Source organism: Artibeus jamaicensis, unplaced genomic scaffold (genome assembly GCF_021234435.1).
Source record: "Artibeus jamaicensis isolate MK-2021 breed Jamaican fruit bat unplaced genomic scaffold, CSHL_Jam_final contig_467, whole genome shotgun sequence".
Lineage (NCBI taxonomy): Eukaryota > Metazoa > Chordata > Mammalia > Chiroptera > Phyllostomidae > Artibeus > Artibeus jamaicensis.
Window position 1 is genome coordinate 9591336 of NW_026521845.1, and position 23526 is coordinate 9614861.

General features: G+C 41.7%; 1 long non-coding RNA gene across 2 annotated transcripts in view; it reads left to right on the forward strand.

Annotated features, from left to right (window-relative positions):
* The first annotated feature begins 22190 nt into the window (after positions 1-22190).
* LOC128627768 (uncharacterized) overlaps positions 22191-23526 on the forward strand; it is a 29677-nt gene continuing 28341 nt past the window's right edge. For both annotated transcript variants that reach the window (XR_008392069.1, XR_008392070.1), the window contains exon 1: positions 22191-22331. This is a non-coding gene — a long non-coding RNA (uncharacterized LOC128627768). The remainder of the gene's footprint in view (positions 22332-23526) is intronic.

Sequence of the window (23526 nt, forward strand, 5' to 3'; positions counted from 1 at the left end):
GGAGTGAGTTGAAACATTTTCTTCGCAAGTCCACAAACGTCCTTTCTGCAGTTTCTCTTTAAGCGAGCAGTGTGTTTCATCTGCGGTAATCGGGAGCGTCCTGGGCCCGGGAGGAGGCTGGGGAGGGGGTGGGGCGTTTTCGCCCAGGTAAAAATGGCAGGGCCAGGTCAAGGACAGCAGTCGTTCTGGGTGGACACCCACAGACCTGAGTGAGCTCCAGCTGTCCACGTGCTCCTCGGCATGGTTCACCTGCCCTTCCACTACCCAGTGAGGCCTGCAAGGCCTCAGCTCTCAGTCACGGGTGGAAGGGTCCCGCTCCCGGGCAGTGGCATCTGCTGCTTCAGCCAAAATTAAAGTAACTGTCTTGTCAACTTTTTGTCAGGGGCTGGCCTAACTTACAACAAAATGCATGGCGGAAAGGGAGAGTCACGCTCAGGGTGGCACTGCCACACCCATCCCAGGGGACATACTGCATGTAATAAGAGGCCATGACAGCAAAGCCAGCTCACCCAGGACCCAGAGGTAGCTTCCTTTCCTCCTGCACAGCCGGCCCAGCTGGCTGCCCCGGCACTGAGTCCAGTACCTTCCTCCATAGCAGACACAGATGCTCTCGGCAGAACAAGGTCCTGAGAAATATTATATGGCGGGGTGGGGGTGTGAATGGGAGTGGGGGTTGGCTGGGTCCCTAGAGCTTTGGGCAGTCAGATGACATTAGCAGGCTCTTAATGTAGACGGTCGTAAAACCTTTAATATCAAATGCCCTCTATTGTTGCACTGAATAGTAAACAATCATCCCGAGCCCCTCCCTGTGTTGTTCTTTTACATAAAGCCAGAAAAGATAAAATAAAACTTGATCTAATTAATACATAGGATGTTTTTGCTTTCATTTCTTTAAAATATCAGAAAGACCGTACATCTCATGAAAAAAGAGAGTAATATTGTGCAAGGAAAATAATACTCACAATACCTTTTATTTTTCCCTACCCCCAGAAGAGTGATTGATATTGAGATTTTCTAAGTGGTTAAATGGATAATAGAATAATGTACTTAATTTTTTCAAACTGAGATACATTTAAATGCAGAAAAATGCATAAATTATAAGTGCAAAGTTTGATGATCATGATGAATAGGTGCATCTGTATAACTAATATCCAAATCAAGATAAAGAACAGTTTCATTATTCCAGAGAGTTCGCTTCCTGACTCCTTCCAGCAAATTCTAGTCTCCTTGTAGATCACTACTGTTCGGCTCTCAATCATCATAAATAACTTGCTTGTTCTTGAACTTCACATTAATGGAGTTGTGTCGCATTTATCTTTTGTGTCTATTTACTTTCACTCAGCAGAATATGTTGGAGATATATTCCCATGCACATCAGTTTATTCCCTTTCATGGCCAAGTAGCCCTCCGTGGTGTGAATATACCATGACTTCTTTGTCCATTTTCCTGTTGATGAACATTTGGATTGTTTGCAGTTTTTTGCTACTATGAGAAAAGCTGTTATGAATATTTATTATACAAGTCTTTATGTGGACACACATTTTAATTTACCTATAATTGAAATTTCTGGACCAGAGAATAAGTATATCGATCAACTTTGTATGAAAACACCAAAAAAATTTCGCAGAGCAATCACACCATTTTAAAAATCTTACCCGCAATTACTAGGGTTCTTGGAGTTTTACATACTCTGTGATACTTTGTGTTTTCAGGCTTATTTGTCATTTTAGTGGATATAAAATGGTATTTAATTATTATTCTAGTTTGTATTTCCCTGATGACAAATGATACTGAGCATTTTCTTAACGTATTTATTGAGCATTTGTCTATCTTATTTACAAAGTGTCTGCTGACTCTTTTCCCCAATATTGAGTCCACAGAAATTCTTTGTATTCTGGGGGTAGAAGTTATAATTTGGACATAGCTATCACAAATATTTTCTTTCACTGTGGGACCCGCATTTCTATCTTCTTAAAGGCATTTTTTTGATAAGCAAAAAATTTTACAGAGTTTAATGAAGTTTGATTTATTATTTGTCCTATAAAAATCTTTGTCTAGTTAAGGATTCAAAGATACTCTCCTGTGTTCTTTTAGAAGCTTCTAGAAGTATTTACATTCAACGACGACGCCTCTTCTAAATGCTGCAATGCCACATGGAGTCTCCAAGTGCAAGGAGAATGTTGAGGCTTCAGTAGCTTGGTGGGTCCAGAGCACCGGAGTAGCATCCATCACAGAAAGGCCAGCATGAGGAGTTTCAAGGCCCTAATTTCGGTGTTATTTTTGGAGATCTCGTGGGTTTCTGCAGTTTTGGCTTTCTGTAGGACCAGAGTCATGCTTGCTGGAAGGTCTGCCAAGCTAAACTTCTCTCTGGGTGAGAAAGCACGTGTTTACCCACGTGCAAACCTGAGCTTTCGTGTCTTGCTGGAATTGCCTCTGGAAAACCTCTTCCTCAAATATTACTCTTTGCCTCCGTGGAAAAACAGCATCCGTCGCAAAAAAAAAAAAAAAAAGGGGGGCAAGTGGGCAAAGGTTCCCCCCACACCACCAGAGGGGTAGCATTTAAAAATGGAAGTGGCCTGTGTAACCTACTTTTCTTTGGTTTTAAAATAACAGCTCATAGATTTGCATTTGTTTTTCATTCTCGGCCTTGTGACCCCTGCTTCTGTTTTACTTGATAAATTCCATCTCGCCTTCCACAGGCGACCATTCAGTCCCGAGCTTTTGCTAACATGTTTCATCAAAATGGTTTTAAGTCAGTCACCCGTTTGCTGGGCTGGGAATGTCTGTACCGAGAAAATTATCTTTACCACATGGATTTCTCGGTTTACATGATTTTTATAGCCGTCTAATATTAACGACTACCCACGATTAGGCAGCATGTAGAATATAACACATAACAGAGGCCCTGGCAACTCTCTAAAAACGGGAATTCTGAGTTTTTGTTGTTCTTGTTTTACAGCCAACTCTGAATTAAGATACAATGAAAAATAAATCTTGTAGACAATCTAATTGCCCACTTCATCACATGAGTGTGTACACACATATATATGTGTGTGTGCATGCACAAATCTTATGGGAACTAACAAAGAAAAAAACCACTGTTTGAAAACAAAGACGTGACTATGTATATTGAGAATTATTGCCAGGAATACAGGAAGAGACATTGTTATGTTATTTGCACCGGAGCAAAGGACAGCTTGGTAGAGAGATTTTAGGGTCCCCTGACAAAGCGCTGCTGTATACATGACACAGAGATGGAAACTGGTATGCAGATACCACACAGACATGAATTAAACATATTTTGTGTTATTGGTCACAACAGAAGATTTCATCAATCCTATTCTCTTTTAACAAGTATGCATGCTTATGGTAAAATTTCAAGCAATACAGAAATGTATAAATAAAATCATTGGTGGCTTCTTTTCCCTAATAGTCCCCTTCTGGAGGAAACCAATGTTCATAGTCTAGTAAATCTCCCTTTATACAAATACATGAAAATATGTACCTACATACAACCCATGAACATGAACTAAGATGGGACAATGCTGGAGGGTTGGCAGGTACAGGGGGGAGGGGAGGTAAAGGGAGAAAATTGGAAAAACTGTAATAGCATAACCAAAAACTATACTTAAAAATAGAAAAATAAAAAAACATGTATATACAGAGTTTATTGTCATGCCATCTTTTTTTAAACAGAAACTGAATCCTATTATGTGTATATAACCCTGAAATTGGCTTTTGTTGATGCATCAAAGATATTATATAATACTCGTTATTATTTAGATCCATATCTAGTTATATATTTATATATATTTGAAGTATTCTTTTAATGGCAGCATGAAGATGAATCTACTCATTGTATTAGTCTGTTGGGGCTGTCTTAACAAAATACCACAAACTGGTAGCTTAAACAACACAGCTTTTCTCACAGTCCCAGAGGACACAAGTCCAAGATCAAGGTATCAAGTCCAAGATCAAGGTATTGGGAAAACTGGTTTCTGGGGAGGCCCTGCGCATTCACGTTTCTGGGGTCTTTCTCTCCCGGAAGAACTCTAATACTGTTGGATCAGAGCTTTATCCTTATGGTTTCATTGAACCTTAATGACTCCCCTAAGGTCCCTGTTTCTACAACCAGTCACATCGGGACTGAGGGCTTCACCCTGTAAGTTTTAGGGGACACAATTCAGCCCATAACATTCACCAAGTCCTCTACTGGTAGACACATCTAGTTGTTGTTTTTTAACTGATCAACTTAACGACACCTTTCAAGATCATCTTAATGGTTCACATCCATCATACAAATACAGTGTAAGACCAGAACATGCAATGGATAGAGGAGAAAGTCAATTACCCAGACTTCTCCAGGTGAAAACATTCACTGTCAGCATCTGGTAAATATCCTAGGTGTATGTATGCAAATGAAGAGAGGTAGGAAGGTAGGTAGGTAGGCAAGTCTACGAAAATAGCACATGCATGCTATTTTTATTTCTTAAAAAGATTTTATTTACTTATCTTTAGAGGGGAAGGGAAGGAGGGAGGGAGAGAAATATCAATGTATGGTTGCCTCTCGTGCATCCCCTGCTGGGAACTGGCCTGCAACCCAGGCATGTGCCCTGACTGGGAATTGAACCATGGTTGTTTGGTTCGCAGGCCCAAGCTCAATCCACTGAGCTACACCAGCCAGGGCCTGCCTGCTGTTTTTATTGACAATGTTAAGTTACTAGTACTCAAACTTAATAAGAAAAAAATAGGAAAACTGTAGAACTTTTTGATGCTCTTGCTTCACAACAGGAATTAGGAATTTCTAAAAGATCACTCAGACTTAGGAATTTCTAAAAGATCATTCAGTTTGAAAAGCATCAAATGACTACAGCCATTAAGTTTAATTACAGATTTTAACCTATGTCACATTTATCAACCCTTTATGAATGAAAAAGAGAAACTTCTTTGTTCTTAGACTTCCAATGCCCCTCTCATTCCCTTTAGTTGTATCATTATTTTTCCATAGTCAAAATGTATAGAATTCACGTTCAGCTTTGAAACTATATTTCCCACTTTCATTCAGGTTGAATATAAAACACACACATTCATTGCTCACTAACATTTTTGTGAGGGCTTCTCCAATCCGGGATTCTTTACCTTGAAAAATCTTTGAAGGCAGGAATTTATCTTTGAATATGTTTCTCTAGTCATGCTCAGCAGTCACGGAGTTCCCGTATGTTTGAGGATCTTTGTCTTTTAAAAGAAAATCTGACTCGATATAAAGTTTCTGGGTCACGTTTTCTTTCCTTTATAAATTCACAAGTACTGTTGCAGTGTCTCTTAACATCTGGTGAAGACCCTTTTCTCTCTCTCATGCATCCAGTTTTCTCTACCTTGTTAGCCACATGCATCTATGTTTACTCTTAAATTTGGTAACTACATCAGCATACAGATCAGTGTGGAGAAATATTCATTTTTTCCCATCCTCCCCCATAGGTAACTATTAAAATTTTTAATAATTTGTATCTTCATAATTTTTCTGAAGTATAAATATATATGTATGTATAATTGTGTGTATTTATGTTCTTTATGCCTTGTTATGTTTCTTCTTATAGAGAAGCACATATATTTTCCAATGTTGATTTTTTAAATATTAACAATATATCCTGGATCACTCCATCATAGTATAAAAAGAGTCTTAACTTTTTTTTAGAAATAAAAAACAGTATAAGGAGGTATTATGAACACACAGTAATTCACATATGTTGTGCCATCTGCATTTTCTAGAAATTTATATACATGGAATCATATAGGTCTACGTTTTTTTTCCCCCAGGACTGTGTCACTCAGAATAATTACTTTAGCCATCACCATGTTACTGTGTACATCAGTGGTTGGGTCATTTTATTGTTGAGTGTATTCCACTGTATACATACGCCACACTTCATTTACAAGTCCACCTTTTGACCTTTCCGAATAGACATTTGTGCACAAGTACTTGCACAAACATATATTTTCATTTCTCTTCAGTAAATTGTGGGAGTGGAATGGAAGGATCACATGGTAGGTTTTAAGAAAAAGTTGAACTCTCTCCCAAAGTGGTTGTACCCCTGTGGGGTTCCCCAGCAACATGTGAGAAATCCAGTTCCTTCCCATTCTCACCAGCTAGTTTGATTGGGATTTCATGGAGTCTACAGGTCATTTGGGGAGAACAGATATCTTAACAATGAGTCTCTGACCCATGACTAAGGTACACCTCTCTGAACTCGCCAGGGTTCCTCAGAGAGACACCACCAACTCATTTTCAGTACTACTTTAAATAATAGTTTTTAATTGAACAAACATTTATAAAGCCAACTTTGTCTCAGATATGGTTTTAGACGATCTGATGACATTTTCTAATTTAATCTTCCGAACAACTGTGTAAGATGTAAATATGGTATTATTATCCTTATTTCACAGATAAGAAAATGGAAGCTTGGAGAGTTTAAGTAACTTTCCCAGTTACTCAGATTATGGAAGAACCAAGATTCAAAACAAACCCCCAGGTTTTTCTATCACACGTTGCGGTCTCTTTTCCCTGAGCAAACACAAACAACCATATACACACACACACACACAGCCCGGGCAGCTGGACAAAGAACTTTTTGCTTCAGACCCTTGAATTTCTACCAGATCAGATGTAGTCTTCAAGATCCAGAACTCATTATGTTTCATTGTGTTTCAGTTTTATGGGCACATCTCTCCCAGTAGACCACGAGCATCTTGAAAGTAGGTTCAGTTCATCTTGGTAAACTCTGTGGCAAAAATCACTTGTCTATAAAAGACATGTGATAGATACTAGATACACATGTCAAGAATACTAGAACTCTAGACGTGTGACAATGCACTCCTAGAGATGACCTTGCATGGCATATTTCTTAGGCATGCATGAAAATCCAGGACAATGGTGAGGGCATGAATGTGAACATTACCACTAATATATTGAACATGCATATGGATGTGTTTATTAATGCTGGTATATCTCCTGTCCCTAACAAATGAATGTTTTCTTTATAAAATGGGGAAATATATTCCCTTGGGAAAAATATAAGCACAGAAGTCACTAAAGAATATAGCAAACCTTAAAAGAATTGAACTACTCAAAAGAGAGGGAAAATTAAAACACAAAGTCATTATGTTTGTTTTTATATTTGGACCAACAAAGTCCAAGGGGCGAATGATAATTTGATATTTTTACCACATAAATAATGAATTCTTCAACTCCATCTGCTTCTCCTGCTGCATTTTCCTCTAGGGTAAAATGGCACTTTCTGGGTTGCTCATATTTTTTCCCCTAGAGTCACATAAAAGCTGGGATTTTCTAGAACAGAAAAGGTGTCTTCTCTCTAAATTATAAAGAACTTAAGGGCAGAGCAGCTAGTTTGGCTCAAAATGCAGAGTAATAACTCAAGCATAAATGCTCATACCAATGTAAATAAATGATTGAATAGGGGAGAAAAGACAAAGGATGCAAAAGGCTCCTGAATAGTTTATGCAGAGACTCTGTCATTGGAGAGGCGGAGCACAGTCGCCTACCCCTTAGGAGTGGACTGTACACAGTGACTTCCTCCCAAAGAGGCATTTCACTTGGAGAAACCCGACAAACTCGACCTCAGCCAGGTGAGCAAGGTGCTACCAACAATCATAAGTCCTGTTCCCAGCAGATGCCCTTGATAGGAGGTGCTGAAAGTGGTACTTTTCTTCCAAGCTGTTCACTGAGGACTAAGCAGGAGAAAAACTTCAGACAAATCCCAATGGGACGCCTTCTACAAAATACCTGAGCAGAGGCTCTCTGGGGTTGGCACTTCCTGGATACCCACATTCAAGTTTCTGATGCCCAACCCCTTCTGAGAGTCTACCATTTAACTCCACCCTGCACCCCACAAACTGGGAAAAGAAGTTGGCCTCTCAGTCACATAGAACTGAGCAAAGGATATGGTCCCTTAATACTCTTTTTTTCAGAATTAAAACCAATCCTCCCATATTCAGACCCACTAGCCCCTTTCCCCTGAAAGGTACCAGCCACTTCTAATTCTTGAGCCTTTCCAAGGGGGTGTTGCAAAATTTGGCTCTACTTTTCCACATGGTTAAGTATGTACTTGACTTCTTTTACAATGTTAAGTCAAGTACGACCTGTTCCTCAGCTCTCCAGCTTTCAAAATGTTGTCATTGTGTCTCATTGGTCCTTCCCCTCTTGACTGGTATTCTTCGTCTTTGTGGGTTTTCAGGATTCTTTGTTATCTCTTGACTGTCTTTTTGGTGGTGTTTCAGGGGAGAACAGAAGGCCTGTGGCATCTCTCAATTTGCGCTGCTTGACAAGAAGGGTCAGTTTTCCTTTTATCTCCTTCTACCTGTTCTGGGTTGGAGGTCACACTGTCCCCAGGCTCCCAGGATTCCACTCACAACGTAGACTCCACATTCTAGTCCCCCAGCCTTCAGCCATTTGGAATTCAGCATCTGGTGCATCAGCTTCCTCCAGCATGGCTATTTCAAGTGCATTATGACCAAAAAAGAACCCATTACCTTGCTTTTTCTACTCCAAAAGATTAATGGATATTTGATGCTCTCTGTTCCCTCATTCCTCCCCATCTTAATCCAGTACCTACCCCTGTTAATTCTGTCTTCGTCATTTCTAGCAAAATTGACGCCTTTCCACTCCTCCCTTAAATCTAGCTCTGCCTTAAATCTGGGCAATCACAATGGCCTCTTCACCTTCCAAACTATTCTAAAAACGTTCACCATGTTTTAATGACTTTAACTTTACCATTGTGGGTGGAATAAAATTTAAGCTCTTCTGCCAATTTGAGATCCTTTATGATTTCATATAGTACACTTTTCTGATTTTACACTTTAAGATCCCTCTCTTAACCCACAAGCTGTCTCCCAACATTGAACTTGCCTGTGTCTACTCCTCAGAGGGTGACACTTTTTTCCTAGGTGATTTCTGTTTTTCCTTCAGAGTGTATCTCACTTGTCTAGGTAAGTTAAATTTGTATGCCTTCATTTTTATTTTTGATACAGACCCACTTATGGATGGGCATTTCCCTTCTTTGAAATTACCTGTTCTAGTTTAGCTTTAAAAAACTCTGACTCTTTGTTGGCAGTGAGGATGGAAGAGATCATGGTTCCTGGGAGTAATGACAACACCCTTCTGGAAACAAATTCTTCTCCAGAGAACCAAGTTTTATTGAACAATAAGAAGAAACCTTAAATGTAAGCCTCAAATTTAGCAGGATCAGTGGCCAAAGAGGGGTGGTTGAACAGAATGGCAGAGAAATCCCCAGCTGGTCATAGCCCTTTAAAGTAATGTAAGATGCAGAATCTATATCTTATGCCTAAAAAATGATTACAAGTAATCTTTTGATGTCAAATTAAAAAGTGCTCATACCTGAACAGCATGCAAGTTTCTGAGGACAATAAAAGCACGCCTGGAAAATGCTATACCATGAACCAGTGTCATGATGACTCTATGATTCTTTATGGTGATAAACCCTGTAGCGTTCTTCAATAAAAGCTCAGAAAAGGCCAAGTAGCATGTAATTTTCTTTGGCAAAAAAAAAAACAACCAAAAACAAAAAAACAACTTGGTTTAAACACAGTGAAAAGGTTTGTGTGGGTTCAAAAAGGGGTGACAAAGACACTGTTTTTTGCTATCATTGGCCGGCTATCAACTTTTGTGTCCAAAACAAATGAATCTGGATGGAAGTAGTTAAAAGACCGAAGTGAACTAGCGCAGTTCTTTTAAAGATATTATTGCTCTGCTATCCTCCCCCATTTGAAATCTGTGTTGGGAGATAGAGACCACTTCAGCTCAATGAGTCACTTCTACTTCCTAGCCAGAACAATTAAACTTCTTGTATAAAACATGACCTGAAGCCTGCCCTTCGCCACATCATCCCACCTCGAAAACTCCCAGGGGTCAGCTTTGACATTTAACAGCTCGCAAATTCCGTTTCTTAGCTGATGAGGCCAACTTCATGCTTTTACAAATGACTATTAGGTTATTGCAGAGTTTCTTCTTCAATGTTTTGGGTAATATATAAAACGTGTTGTCAGTTGCACTGCCTGCCCGAACACCCTTACACAACCCTCTTTATCATGATGGTGATAGCGCTGGTAAGTCGGCCACAGAGGGAGTGAGCAAAAGACAAGCCCATATCCTATTCCTCCCACCGACCCCCATGGAAAGAAAAAAAAAGAAAAGAAGGAAGGAAAAGAAGAAATATCCCAATGCATACAGCTATACGATCCATTGAGCCAGTATTCCTACATTACCCTACCCCTTGCTGAAACGGTTAATGCAGTTTGCAAACTTGCTGCTTCTTTATTGTTAGCAACTAAGCAGTTCTTTCCCTCCTCCTTCTTTTTCAATGGTTATTAATCTCTTGCCATAGTTTGCATACGATCCCCTAACATATTAGCTCACTTTCTCTGTGATTGTGTAGATTAGCTCATCTGCATTATGTTCTTTGGGGTGTAGGTGTTGAGTGTTGAACATATCTTAATTTTTCATTCCTTAAAGGCATTCTCAACCACTGCAGGTGCTTAATGAGTTTGATCTTCTCTGACAGCATGTGCTGGGCCTTCCTACCAGAAGGGACTGTCTGAGTGTCCTGTACTCATGTGTTGGTGTCTACAGTAGGCGGATTTGTTTGTGGAAAGGGGGAGGAGTTTCCAGTCACTTTCCTGTGTTTCTCCACTGTCTCTGAAGCCATTCCTCTTCCTGGAATGTGTAGTTGACATTATTGCATTGAAGATTCTATTTCTGTCCACTTTAACATTAGAGAGGCTCCTGCCACTTAATTTCAAAACCAACAGGGAAAGGCAGTTCATTTTTCTTTACACGTTACGTACACACAGTCTATATACTTCCTACTCAGGACTCAAACTGGTTTCAGAGACAACTGCATTTCATCAACTAAACTAACCATAAGTGTATGGGAACACTGCTGCTTCCTACCCCTCAGTTTCTCCTCATGTACAGTGTTCATGCAACCTCATTGCAAATATTCCTCCTTTTCCCCACTTATCCCAGTTTCTGACCTCAGAGTAAATAAAAGGTCCAGGGCTATCTGTTTCTGAGCTGTTTCTGTCAGGTACCTGAAGCACCAACTCTAGGGCACTATCTCTAATTCTGTCTCCACTGCATCTGTGTCTACATCCACAGCAGCATTTATCTGTCTACCTCAGCGTAGATGCACAGGTCTTTGGTTTGCTACCTACCTGTCAAGGACTGGGCAAAGAAGATGAGCAGGGCTCAGCTTCCCTTCTTTTAGGGAAAAGCCTACAGTAAGAGGCAGAGCAGTTAAAAAAAGACACATTTCCACTACATGGAGTAAGATTGGGAATAAATGAAGTGGTATGAGAGCCAATGGAAAAGGCTGTGGAGCGCTCTCAAGAATTTGGGAAGGTTTCACAAAATGGGTGAAACTTCCTGATGGTGAGTAGGAATCTGCAAACAGACATGAGGGTGGTAGTATTAGAGGCGGGGAGAGCAGGATGTGCAAAGGCACTTAGTGAAATGTTTGGTGTGTTTGGGGAACAGCAAGAGAGCCATGGTGGCGGGAGTTCGGGCTGTGTAGGCTGGACTGGCAGGGGCCCAGACCCCGGGGAAGGAAAAGACCTATGAGCTCATCATTCCTTTTCTCCATCTCTTCCTTATCGATCTCAAAGCCAAAGTGTCCATGTTCTCATCCAAGGTTGGAACAGGAAACTGAACATCATCTCTTTGAACTAAAAGAAAGGAGGTCAAGAAAAGAGACAGGCTAGAAGCCAGGTCACAACCTTGCTTCTCCACAGCCAAACACACTTCAGTTTTACATGGGGAGGCCTGGGTGCTTTTTAAATTGGACTCACTCAGAATTTAGGTAATGCGCTATTTTTAATCTGTTTGCTAAAGTCAGCCCTTCCTCATCCTGTAATCCATTTCCCTAGATCTAAAAAATAAAATAAAATGTCTTTTGATGTGCCTTCACACAACTGCAATACTTATTATTTGAGCTGGCCTTGAGATCAGTGATGAAAAACGAATTATTTATTGTCTTTCCTCTTTCCCCATGCACACAGGGAAAACACTTTCTGTCCCACAGAGCAACCAAGAAAGCTCCATTGTACCACAACTAGGGGACAGTTTGATTTCTTATTCCATTTTGCTCAAGCATGACTACGTGCCTTTGAGTTACAAAAGGTATTCCATTGTGGTGATTCCAGTGGAAACGAGGCCATGGTATTTCCAGATAATATTCACCCAGTTTCTTACTTGGGAAAACTGTAAAGCTATGCTTGAAGAGACAGAGCAAGAGTTTAGCTCCTAAGATTCTTTTACCAAGATTACTAGAAACTTTAAAGAGCCAAATGCACTTTTTCTCTATTGTAACTATTAAATTAACCATGAAACAGGTATTATGCTTTGTGAGATATCAAAAAATGAAGACCAAGTTACCATTGGAAATTAAGTGAGATGCCATGGATAGAGTTCAAAGGCATGACGGTGTGCCAGGAATAATCTGTGACAAAAGACATCTAATAGAATTGAACACCTGACACCTATAGAATTTTATTAAACCAATGTTACCTCAATTAATTTCATTTAAAAAGAAACAATAAAGAAGATATCCAAAGTGAAAGACAGCTACTCATATCATTTTCTACACTTGATCTTATACATCTAAAAGGCCGAGGAGCGATCATATCATTTTCTAAACATTGACAATGGAGAGGCCAGTTGAAATGTCAAAATGGATCAAAATATACTAAAGGAAGTTACATGCATACGGCATGAAGCAAAATTCCTATTATAAAGCATATCTACCCAAATAGGATGACAATTAACATATCACTGAAAACTAGAAATGTGGAATATAGTTTCATAAATATAACTTTTCAAGAGCTCTCATTCACAATCTTATATATTAAATGTATTTCCACAACAAGATAATGATACTAATCTCAAAAGTGGTTTTGCGTGATATATAATTCCTACTTAAAATATTGTTATGTATGCACATCATTATTACTGTGACTATGTAAGACTCTTTACTCTAGGACTACATTTAATTACCACTGTGTTCTTTTTCCCTTAGAGATTTTATGTGATTATAGAACACACAGAAACAAGGCAAAACAACATAAATGGAGATTCATTCATTGTTAGTCCCTCATAAAAGTGTGAGGTTTTGTGTGTGACTGTGTAAATCATTTATAATTTGTGTAACAATCATCTCCTGAGTTACTACTTTGTGCCAAGCACTTGGTCAAGTGCAAAGATCTATACATTCAACGTAAGCCTTAAAACAACTCCGGGGCATAGGCACCATTAGTCCCATCTTACAAAAGAGAAGAGAAAACGAGCCAGAGAAATTTCAGATGATCGGCTGAAGCTCAAAGCAGCACAACTCGGACCTGAACGTGTTTGTTCAGACCCACTTCCACCCCCAAGTTCTTAGTCACTACCATGCATTACCTTGCTGCTCTTGCACAAGTGGGCGTTTGGCCCTTAGCTGACATGCATGGTAGTCTGGATTAATTCTCACCCTCAACTAAAAATGGGCAATTGTGAAGTGAGTTATCAACAGTAGCAACTGCTACCTTCATAGCTTGTTCTAGGAAATTCCCAATCCAACGGTTCGCTATGTTTATGTACCTGATCAGACACACTTGCTGTCATTTAAATCCATTTCCTTTTCCCTGCATCTTTCAGGGAATAAAACTAGTAATAACTGCCATCTGCTGCCTATTCCATATGTCTTCATTTTAACTCTGGAGTCATTCTCTAGTATTGGTTGTAAAATTCTGAGTTACAGTATCACTTTTGAAAAAGAGAAGATCATGTGATATACAGTTTATAGCTTTTCAAACTAGACTCGAGGACAAGGTGTTTCAGCTGATTAGCCATCTATGTCATACGTCAAAAGCTAAAAATAATGATGATTTTGTTGAAATCCCCTTTTTAGGTGGATTACATATTTCCTCACACTCAAGAAGGAAATATTTTGAACATAAATACCTTTGTTCAGAGGCATTGTAACATTATGTGGTAATAGCATTATGTTATCGGAAGTAGGACTATGTCGGATGCTGTGACGGCTCTCGAGTTTTGTACTTTTTTTTAGCATCTCCCTTTCACTGTGTCCCTCTGTGGCTATCACACCATGAGGCTCCTGCCTTGCAGACCCACCGCAGTGCACCTGCTACAGAGATGAAGAGAGCCAACACCAGTTCCGAAAGCCTTAGTACCTATCACACCTACCTGTGTATCAACAGATCATCAGGAAAGAAAAACACTGATACTTCATCAGTACTTCTGATGCACTACATGCTGGGCCCAATGGATAATGTGTCATTCATTCCACATTGTCCTACTAGCCCATTCCACATTGTCCTACTAGCTAACAAGGGGTCGTTAGCTCTGATACTCAGGTGAGTGGAGACCAAGTCATCTGTATATACCTTTTTATGACTGTGTTTGAATGGAGTCCAAAGCAAATGTATATGCAGTTCCTCTCTGCATACAGGGCATGAGAGCCACTAATTTGCCCAAGACCTTGACTTTGCACTCTTCATGCTTCCGCCATGACCCAGATGGTGGACGTTGGACATGCAAATTTTTCTCCCATAATACGGTATATACATCTAAAAAAAACCACCCTAGTTTTACAAATTGGATCCCTTTTTGAGGAAATAGGGGTGGGCAGTCAAGGCCTGTGCACCTTTTGTAAAACAGATAACTTTCAAATGATACTAATAAAAATATGTTTTAAAATATCTTAAATTTATAGTAAATAAATACCAAATGGCAGACTGGGCTTTAGAAAGAAGGTGAAAGGGCACTTGATGGAGGGAATATTTAAAGAAAGGCTAGGAAAGAAGGAGGCCTCGTTACAGAGGAAAGGGAGAAATGCCCAGAAAGCAGGCAGAGCCACCCAGTAGCACGGCTTACACCGACCCAGCCACACTGAGCCAGGAGGAAACAGAGGAAGGGACGGGGCCTGAGGGACCCTGGCAGTCAGGGGGTTTGCTGTACTTTACATTCTGTTTCTGTGACTCCATGGCAGGAAATAGTAACGCACTGGGGAAAATCTCGTATGAACAGCAAGGACATACCCCACTGTCCTGATCCCATTCGTTCCCTTATTCCCAACAGCCTATCACTTATCTACGTGTCAGACATTTATTGTATGAGAGAAGATTCTATTGCCTTCAGAGGTAAATCATATTGCATTGTCTTTTGTTTATCAAATATTTGGCAGTCTATTTGGCCACCAAAACTGCAAAAAGGCACCACATCGGGAGAGCAAATCCTTAAGTCCTTTGATCGGAGAGTATGTGTAGACTTCAGTGGAGATACACTGGGCAGAGCAGAACTCGTTTACACCCTGTGGTGGGGATGGAAAGAGAGCGTGCGGGGGTCTTTTCCACCGTGTGCTTTTCGGCAAGTTGTTCTAGTTCTCAGCCTTATTTTCCTCAGTTGCAATAGGGGCAATAGTAATTCCCTGTAATCCCTCATAATTATTCTGAGCTAATTTGTGAAAGTGAGTATAATGCTCAGTGAAAAAGATTCCTAACTACAACTTAATAAAAGGGGATGGCGGTGATTTCTACTGCTGCTCTGGAGTGGCTGATTATTACAAGGGTTTGGATGTGCCAGCTGTCCCATCATGCGTTCGCTATGGGAATTAATTCTATGACAACCTGTGTAGGGAAAGCAAAATCATTCAACTCATTGATAACACCAAGGCCATAAACTTAGTTCGATAAATTTATCTACTATCTAGTAGGTGCTAGGCATTTTTGCCAATACTGTGCAGAGAAGAATAAAACCCATTTCACGTTCTAAAGGAGCTGAGTAATGAGTAAGGAAATATCGTGTGGAAATTAATGCTACACAGCCACAGAAGTGGATGCGGTAGAACGATCATAGTTCATAGACATTGACCAATCTGGGTTCAGAAATCTGCTCCATGATGAACCCAAGAAGAAACTGCCTAGGGTCCAGGTCTCAGTTTCTCTTAACCTCAGGTAACATGGATGCATCTTTGAAGAGTTAAAAATAAAGTATATACAAGTAGGCACTTCTGCAGTTCCTGGCACACGGTGCCCTTCAATAAATGGGACAATTTCCTAAGAGATGCCACAGATCATTTTGATGGGAACAGATTAGGGAAGGATTTTTATGCAGGAGATGGAATTTGAATTGGGCTTTTAGTGGAAGACCATGTAGAATGTATCATCTGTCTGGGACACAGTAATGTTGTGTTTATTTGTGTTACAGAGACTGATTTTACCTAAATCGAGATCAATTTAAAAGGCCCAAAGTCAGTCCATCAAAATGTGAAAGGCTCAGATGAAAAATTCAAGGTTGATTTCTTTTTTTAAAAAAAGGAGAAAGTGAACACGCAATGTATCAAGAGTCCATTTAGATGCTGGTAACCCTGCCGTGTACCTGGGGAGGCTTCAGCTCAGCCATGGGAGAGCTGGGGGAGACGTTTCCTGCCCCCACTGGGACCCACGTGCCGGCCCAGCCCCCTCTGGCTGGGACAGAACAGTGGGGTCAGAGCACAGCTCTGCACCGTGGCAAAGAGACAGCAGGACAGCAAGACAGGAGGTCTGTGATTGATTCCTCCTTTTTTTTTTTTAAGGGACAGGGGGAAAGTGTTCTGAGAGAGACACAAGGCTCAACAAGTTGAATTTGGGATTTATTCCCGGTATTACTTGGATTTTCAAGAATTTTTGGAAATCCTGCCTTTCGGCCCACAGCACTCCTTGGCAATACGAGTTATTTGCCAAATTCATTTCAAGCTCTTGAATTTACAGTTAAAAGAGAAATAAAAAAGGCTTTCATTTGTTCCTAAGCTGTTTATTTTGCTTGTAAAACTAATCATAATGTCTTCCCAATAAAAAAGAGAAATGCACGCAAGTTTTAACTCCAGAAAAGTTAACCGTGGGTGCCTGAAATTACCCCCAGGCAAAGCCAGAAGACATTTTAATGAGACCAAGCTTTCCCTTTGAACTGGGGAGGGCACCAGCCACAAACTGGCTCAGAAAATTCTCCCTTCATCCTTCTTTAAAATGCTCACCTGTAAGACAGATTGAGGCTAAGCTTGAGATGGGCAGCAATCCCTTCTAAGGCCTGAGCAGCAGGGAGCAGGTATCAGTATCCTATTTCTCTAGAGCACTGGGGATGCTTAGCATGCAGGGAGGCACCCTGCTGTGCTGTGGCTCAACTTGGGGTTCTGACTGTGAGTCTGGGCCTGTCTCCCCTCTACCCCTTCCCACTGCCACCACCTCTCACTGCTCACACACACAGCCGACACGCAGACTGCAGCGATAGTCAGGCTGGCCATTTACTACAGGTAGTAAAAATGTTATGAAACCGACCACTCCCCTCTCCACTAACCACCAGGCTGATATGCATACTGAACAGCAAAATCCTAGCGGAAACGAGGTAAAACGCAAGAGCCAATGCTAAAGGGAGCTTCTTCTCATTCCTTTTCAGACCTACTAAAAGACTAGCCCCGGCCATATGGGATCCTGTTTTGCAGAAGATTTGGACATGAATCAAGGGTTTTTGTTTCTTTGGGTTTAAAACCTTTTCATCACTTTTTCCTCCTAGCACGAAAATACAACACTAACTACTTTACCAGGAGGAGCACAAGTGTTTGAAAAAAATAATTTCGCCCCCTGCCAGCATCTGCTATTGACATCAGTGTGGGTTCTAATTTGTTCCCGACTCTCCAAATTATTTTCGTTCTCACTGGGAGTTTTCTCCTTTTGTGAATACGAACGCCCCACATCTGTGGCACCAACAAATAGGTAAATAAGTGACTTTCTACATGGAAGCTGTGCACCCGGGAATCACCTTTCCCCGGGACTTTCTAATACCCTCCTTCTGATGAGTCACAGCAGTTAGGGGGAGGCCGGGCTGGGTGCAGCCCGCAGCCCCATGGCCCAGCTCTCCCGAGATGGGGCGGACACCCTGTTTTGGCTTCCTCATGAAATAACGCACATTAAGTGCATTCTTTTCATCCTCAAAACACAACTTTAAGTCTTCATCCCTTAATGCTTCCCAAGGGGTGAGGTCACTGTGATTACACCATCCATCTTGTAACTCTTTTAACTATTTATCCTTCACTTATCTCACTTCCCCTTTTACTGAAACTGAGGCATCAACTTGCAAGCAAAGACCATAAAACATCAGTCAATCAGTCAATCAAACAAAGCCATAAGGAGAATGCGATCCATGCTCCCAGATGTGTTCTTCTTAGCCTTCTATGTTGCGGGGGCCCCTGGGCCCCTCGGATTCTCTCTTATCAGTGAAAATGTGTTCCTCAGAGCACAGCAGGGTGTCATCTGAAAGCAAATGTACTCTTAGAACATTTGAGGATAGGGTTTGGGGACATATTGGAGGATAGGACTGTGGCTGAAGGGTGACGGGTGTCCTCTAAGAGCAGAAGGTAGAGCAGCCCAGGCTTTGGTGAATTCAGGCCTGATTCAACTACTTGCTCAAGGGTATCCTTGAGAAATCACTTAAGGGCTCTAAGTCCAAGTGTTTTCTAAACGGGTGGAACCATGCCCCGTGGGTTTGCGGAGGAGATCTAGGGAGATCAAGGTGGGAGAATGTCTAGCCCTCTGCCTGGCACACAGGAAGAGTCAAGTAGACGTGAGCTGTGAGTGGACGATGGTACCACATTCACATGCTGCTGGGTGCCTTTCTACAGGAAGAACTCTTGAGGAGTCAGCTGCACTGGAGCACCAGGCAGCAGACAGAGTGGACTGAGCGTGAGTCTTCCAGAACTGCACTTAACATCAGTCCTTCACAGGGAAACTTGGCCAGCAGGTCTGCCGCCATCAAGCGATATGGCTTCTTACAGCTTATACCCAACCCAGGGTGAATGGGGCACTGAATGAGACGAGGGAATTAAACTGCTCAGCTCATAGTAGACACTTGGTTGGTATGCTTTTCTTCTTTACATGTTTTATCCTTATGAGCATGGACAGCTTAGAAACTCCATGATTGAAAAAGTTCTTGTATGTATTTGCTTCTTGTCATCTTTTTTTGTAATCCTCACCTGAGGATATGTTCATTGATTCCAGAGAGAATAGAAGGCAGAGAGAGAAACATCGATCAGCTACCTCCTGCACACGCCCTGACTGCGGATTCAACCCACATCCTAGGCATGTGCCCTGACTGGGAATCAAACCCAGAAACCTTTGGCAAATAGGATGACGCTCCAGTCAACTGAACCACCCGGCCCTGGATCCTGTCATCTTTTTAATGAACCTTTTAATAAACCAGACATAAATAATCATTTCCATTCCCCTTTTGTGAGGGACACAAAGACAAGCAAACAACATTGACATTGATTATTTTATGAAAAATAAAATGTAATGAAGACTAAGGTGCTTGGCCCTTTAGCTCAAGAACTTGCATGACAAATAATTCCTGAAAACGATGCTTGATTGATGATAAGAAGAAATAGTATAGACAGTAAGTTCTGTAGGAGTTCAGGAAACCAGTTTGGCTAGCTCACAATTAGGGAGTGTTAGAAGATAAGACTACAAAGTTTGAAAAATGGAGTGGGGACAGATTATGGATAACTCAGGAATTTGGACTTTATCCTGCAGCTGGTTAATGGGAAACCATAGATGCTTTCCATGCAAGGGAGTTAACACAGTCAGAGTTCTGGTTTACGGTTATTCATCTGGTAGCAATGCGAAGGGTGAATTAGATATAGAAAAGCAATCAGAGGCAGCAGAACAGCCAGAGGAACTAACTGTTGCAATAACCCAGGGATGGACGATAAGAGCTCGGGCTAGGCCGTGAGGAGGAAAAAGAAGAGACAGAAAGAATTGTACTGAAGATCTCGAATCATCCTTTCTCTCAAAAAGAGAATGAAAATGTTAAACTTACTACTGTGAAATTAGGATAAAGTCTGTGAATTTTTCACAGGGCAAGAACACTGTCAGAGGTCAAACCTATTATGAAATTGATGACACATGATAAAATCATAATTGTGTTTGATACTCTGCATTCTTTCAGAAGTGAAGAAATGGACATTCATCCAGACCAAGTCTAAAATGTTTTATAAACATCCACATAACATGATTTACCTGATAATTCTTCGCCAGTTGTTCTGTAAAAGACTTTTTTTTTAGTAGGATAGGGTTCTGAAAATTGGGAAAGTAGGGAGGTCACATCTGGTTCCATTTCATAAATTCTAGGTTATAGAAAGTTCGCATAGTATAAAGGAAAGACTTAGAAGCTGTGAACAGAGAGACTCAACTGATTTGTGAGCTTATTGTCATTGGTGTTGAATTAGCAACTGCTGTAGTTGGGTAAAACTATCCTATCATTATGAAACAATGCTAAAATACCAAGTCTGTATCAGAAATATGACATTTACTCTGTGGAAGAACCTCCAGCTGGGCCAAACTGATGTGGGTTAAGTTGGTATCTGACTTATCTAGTTCCGTTTTTCCTTTAGTTCACTGCAAAGCTTTGTCTGTCTCAAATAGCATTCTTTTTTTTTTCTTTTCCTCTCTTTCTCTCTTATCAGTTGGACAATCCAAGAATGCCATTCTTAGCCTTTGAGTAAGTTCTCAGTCATCTATGGAAGCCAGAGTCCCAAAGCTCTCAGACGTCATGAAATTCCATCTTCCTTCCCCTAATATAGTATAGCAATGGGAGCCCTTTCTCTCTGCCCCAGTTGCTGTCACAGTCCACACAGAGATCGCCACCAGTCAGGAGAAGCAGCTCATCCACTGCTGGAAAAGTGCTTGGCAGCACACACACCCCAGTCTGAGAGTGGGGACATATGCTTCAGCTGACAGTCACTCTTCTTCGGGGGCAGGGGGTAGAAGCGGGCTCAGAAAAAGGTCAGGTTTTTCAGTCAGACCAGCCAGAGTCCCATCAGTCTAGACCATCTAGGAAATGCATACATTAGTTTGAACAAAACACTATACAGCCTGAATGGCTTATTAGGCAACAGAAATATATTTTTTCACACTCCTGAAACCTGGAAGCCCAAAACTGGTGTCAAGGCTGGCTTCTTTGGAAGATGACTCTCTCCCTGGCCTGTCAGGGCATCTTCTCCCTCCGTCTCCAACTCTCCGTCATCTAACTCTCTGTGATCAGATCTCCCCCCATAAGGACATCAGGCATTTGGGTTAGGGCCCATCCTCAGACCTCCTTTTAACTTAATCACCTCCTGAACGGTCCCATGTCCAAACAGAGCTGCATTCTAAGATACTAGGGGTTAGAGATTCAACAAAGGAGTGTGGGGTGGAGGTGGGGGGTGCGATGGAGCACATTACATGTATTCTAAGGCGAATTAGTTAGCTGCTCTCTGTCTTGGTTGGTTATTTGGAATATACCTTGGACACAGTCCAGTCTGAGAATTGCAGGTGTTGTGTGAAGTGGAGACCATGCCTGACGTTCCCAGGACGGACACCACTGTTACAACATAAATGTGTTCATAGCAATCTTCGCTTTTCCCCTTTAAAGCCAAGGTTTTGGGTTGGTTGGTTGTTGTTGTTTTAAATGGCATTAGGCTTATTTGGTGTATTGATAATCAAGGCATACCACTAAAAGTAAAATCTGTGTTTCTTAGAGGAACTGCCAAAACGAGCACATTACAAGTACTAGGATATCTACCCAGACTGAATCTATACAGATGTGCGATTGATGAACAATTCACATACTTCGAAGTTACTGCAAATGAGCCAGCATCTTGTCCCACTGATCTCTACACAACGATATTCCTGATTATTTTATTTCTTCTTTACTCTCAACTTCCACGTGAAACAGTCACAAGTTCTACTTGCTAAAGGTCTTGATAGTACATCCTTTCTCTCCATCCCTGTTGCCCCTATCGGAGACCAAGTCTCCAGCAATGTTTTGGTGACGGCGGCACGTCTGGGGTCGGGACCACTGCAATAGCCTTTCCCCGTGTGTCCCCTTCCCCCATCCTGCCATGCCAGGTTCATAAATTCTACTGCCAGGCCGGTCTCTGAAACTGCGAATGGCACTGCCTGTCTAACTTCCTTCTGATCTGGCAATTGTCTGACACAGTACACAGCAGTTTATCAGAAACTATTTTTACACTGGGACCGACAGGGAGGGTCAAGTTCCCACGTGTGACAGAGTCCCAGCCGTCAGTAATCCGTGCGGAGGCTGTTTCGTCGGGAACATTGGCAGGACGGCTCCCTGCCACTCTATCCTTTCACCGCACACTAATGCTGGATCCGTCCGGGCTGGCGCTGATCTGCAGAATCCAGTCCACATTGCTTCTCAAAGACCTTCAACAACAGTAAGATCCTGCAGCGAAGCTGTGCCTGCCCTCCCTCCTGCTGTTTGGAGGTCCCTCCACTTGTTTCCTCTCTCGGAATTCCCTTCCTTTCCCTGTTACAACTTGCCACGAGCAGGCGCCTTGGTGTGTGGCCATGGCATTTCAACGGTGCCTTCTTAGCATTTCTGCCAACAAGCTCTAATTATTTGTTTGTGTGTCGGCCTCCCTCCCAGACTCAGAACTCTTCCGTGGGGTTCATCTCACCCTTATTTCTCTAGTGCGTTCAACACGTGGATGTGAGGACCACCAGAGGTGGAGGAGGGTAAGGAGCACTCGCCCTGAGCTCGTGCCCCTCCCCCAGGTCTCCCCACCCACAGCACCAGCTCTGTACCTAAAACAGGGGAGGTGCGGACTTCCCGCTCCCAGTAAATCTGCGGGCCTTCCTGCCTTTATGCTGTGTTCCACGCGTCTTGTGCTGATGGAGAATGTGCTCAGCTCTGATCTCTTTCTCTTTCCTTCCTGTCTTGGTCCCAATTCTGCATCTTGCCTCATTAGTTTAGCGGTGGAAAACCATACCAAGGTGGCCTGCCCATCACTCAGGGGCAGCCTTTGGCAGAATCTCTAAGATAGTGGCTGGGAAGGGAATAAAGAACAGGAAGGAGATGTACCTTAAATGAAAAATAAAAAGAGGGAGAAATCAAGGGGAAAATGAGAAAGCAAGAGTGAAAATAAGAAAGGGATTTTTTTTAATAAAAAGGAAAAGAGAGCAGAAGAAAACAGCAAGGGAGAGAGAGAGAGAGGGGGAAATAAAGTCATCTCGTGGACTGAGCTTGCCTTTGAACTGTAATATTGCATGTTCTTTTATTTCTATTCGGATTATTCACTTAAATCCCATTTAGCATAAAAGCAGAAAAACTAATCCTTAAATGTCCCACAGGAATGGCTTTGATTTGACACTCCTGGGAGGAATCACAAAACTGTGACTCAAGTGAACTGGACTAAAATTGTTCCAAACACGAATTACTATTACGAAGCTCTTGGCTGTGAACAATGACAAAGTGAGCGTAAGTCCTCTGGGGGAGGCCTTACTGGGAAAACCCCACCCTGCTCAGGCTTCTGCACCGAAAGGGCACATTGACCTGGATGAGAAGGCAGACCACACAGCTGACCACAGAGGGCTGTGGCCCAAAAGCCTAACAAACGAGAATAGTTGAGA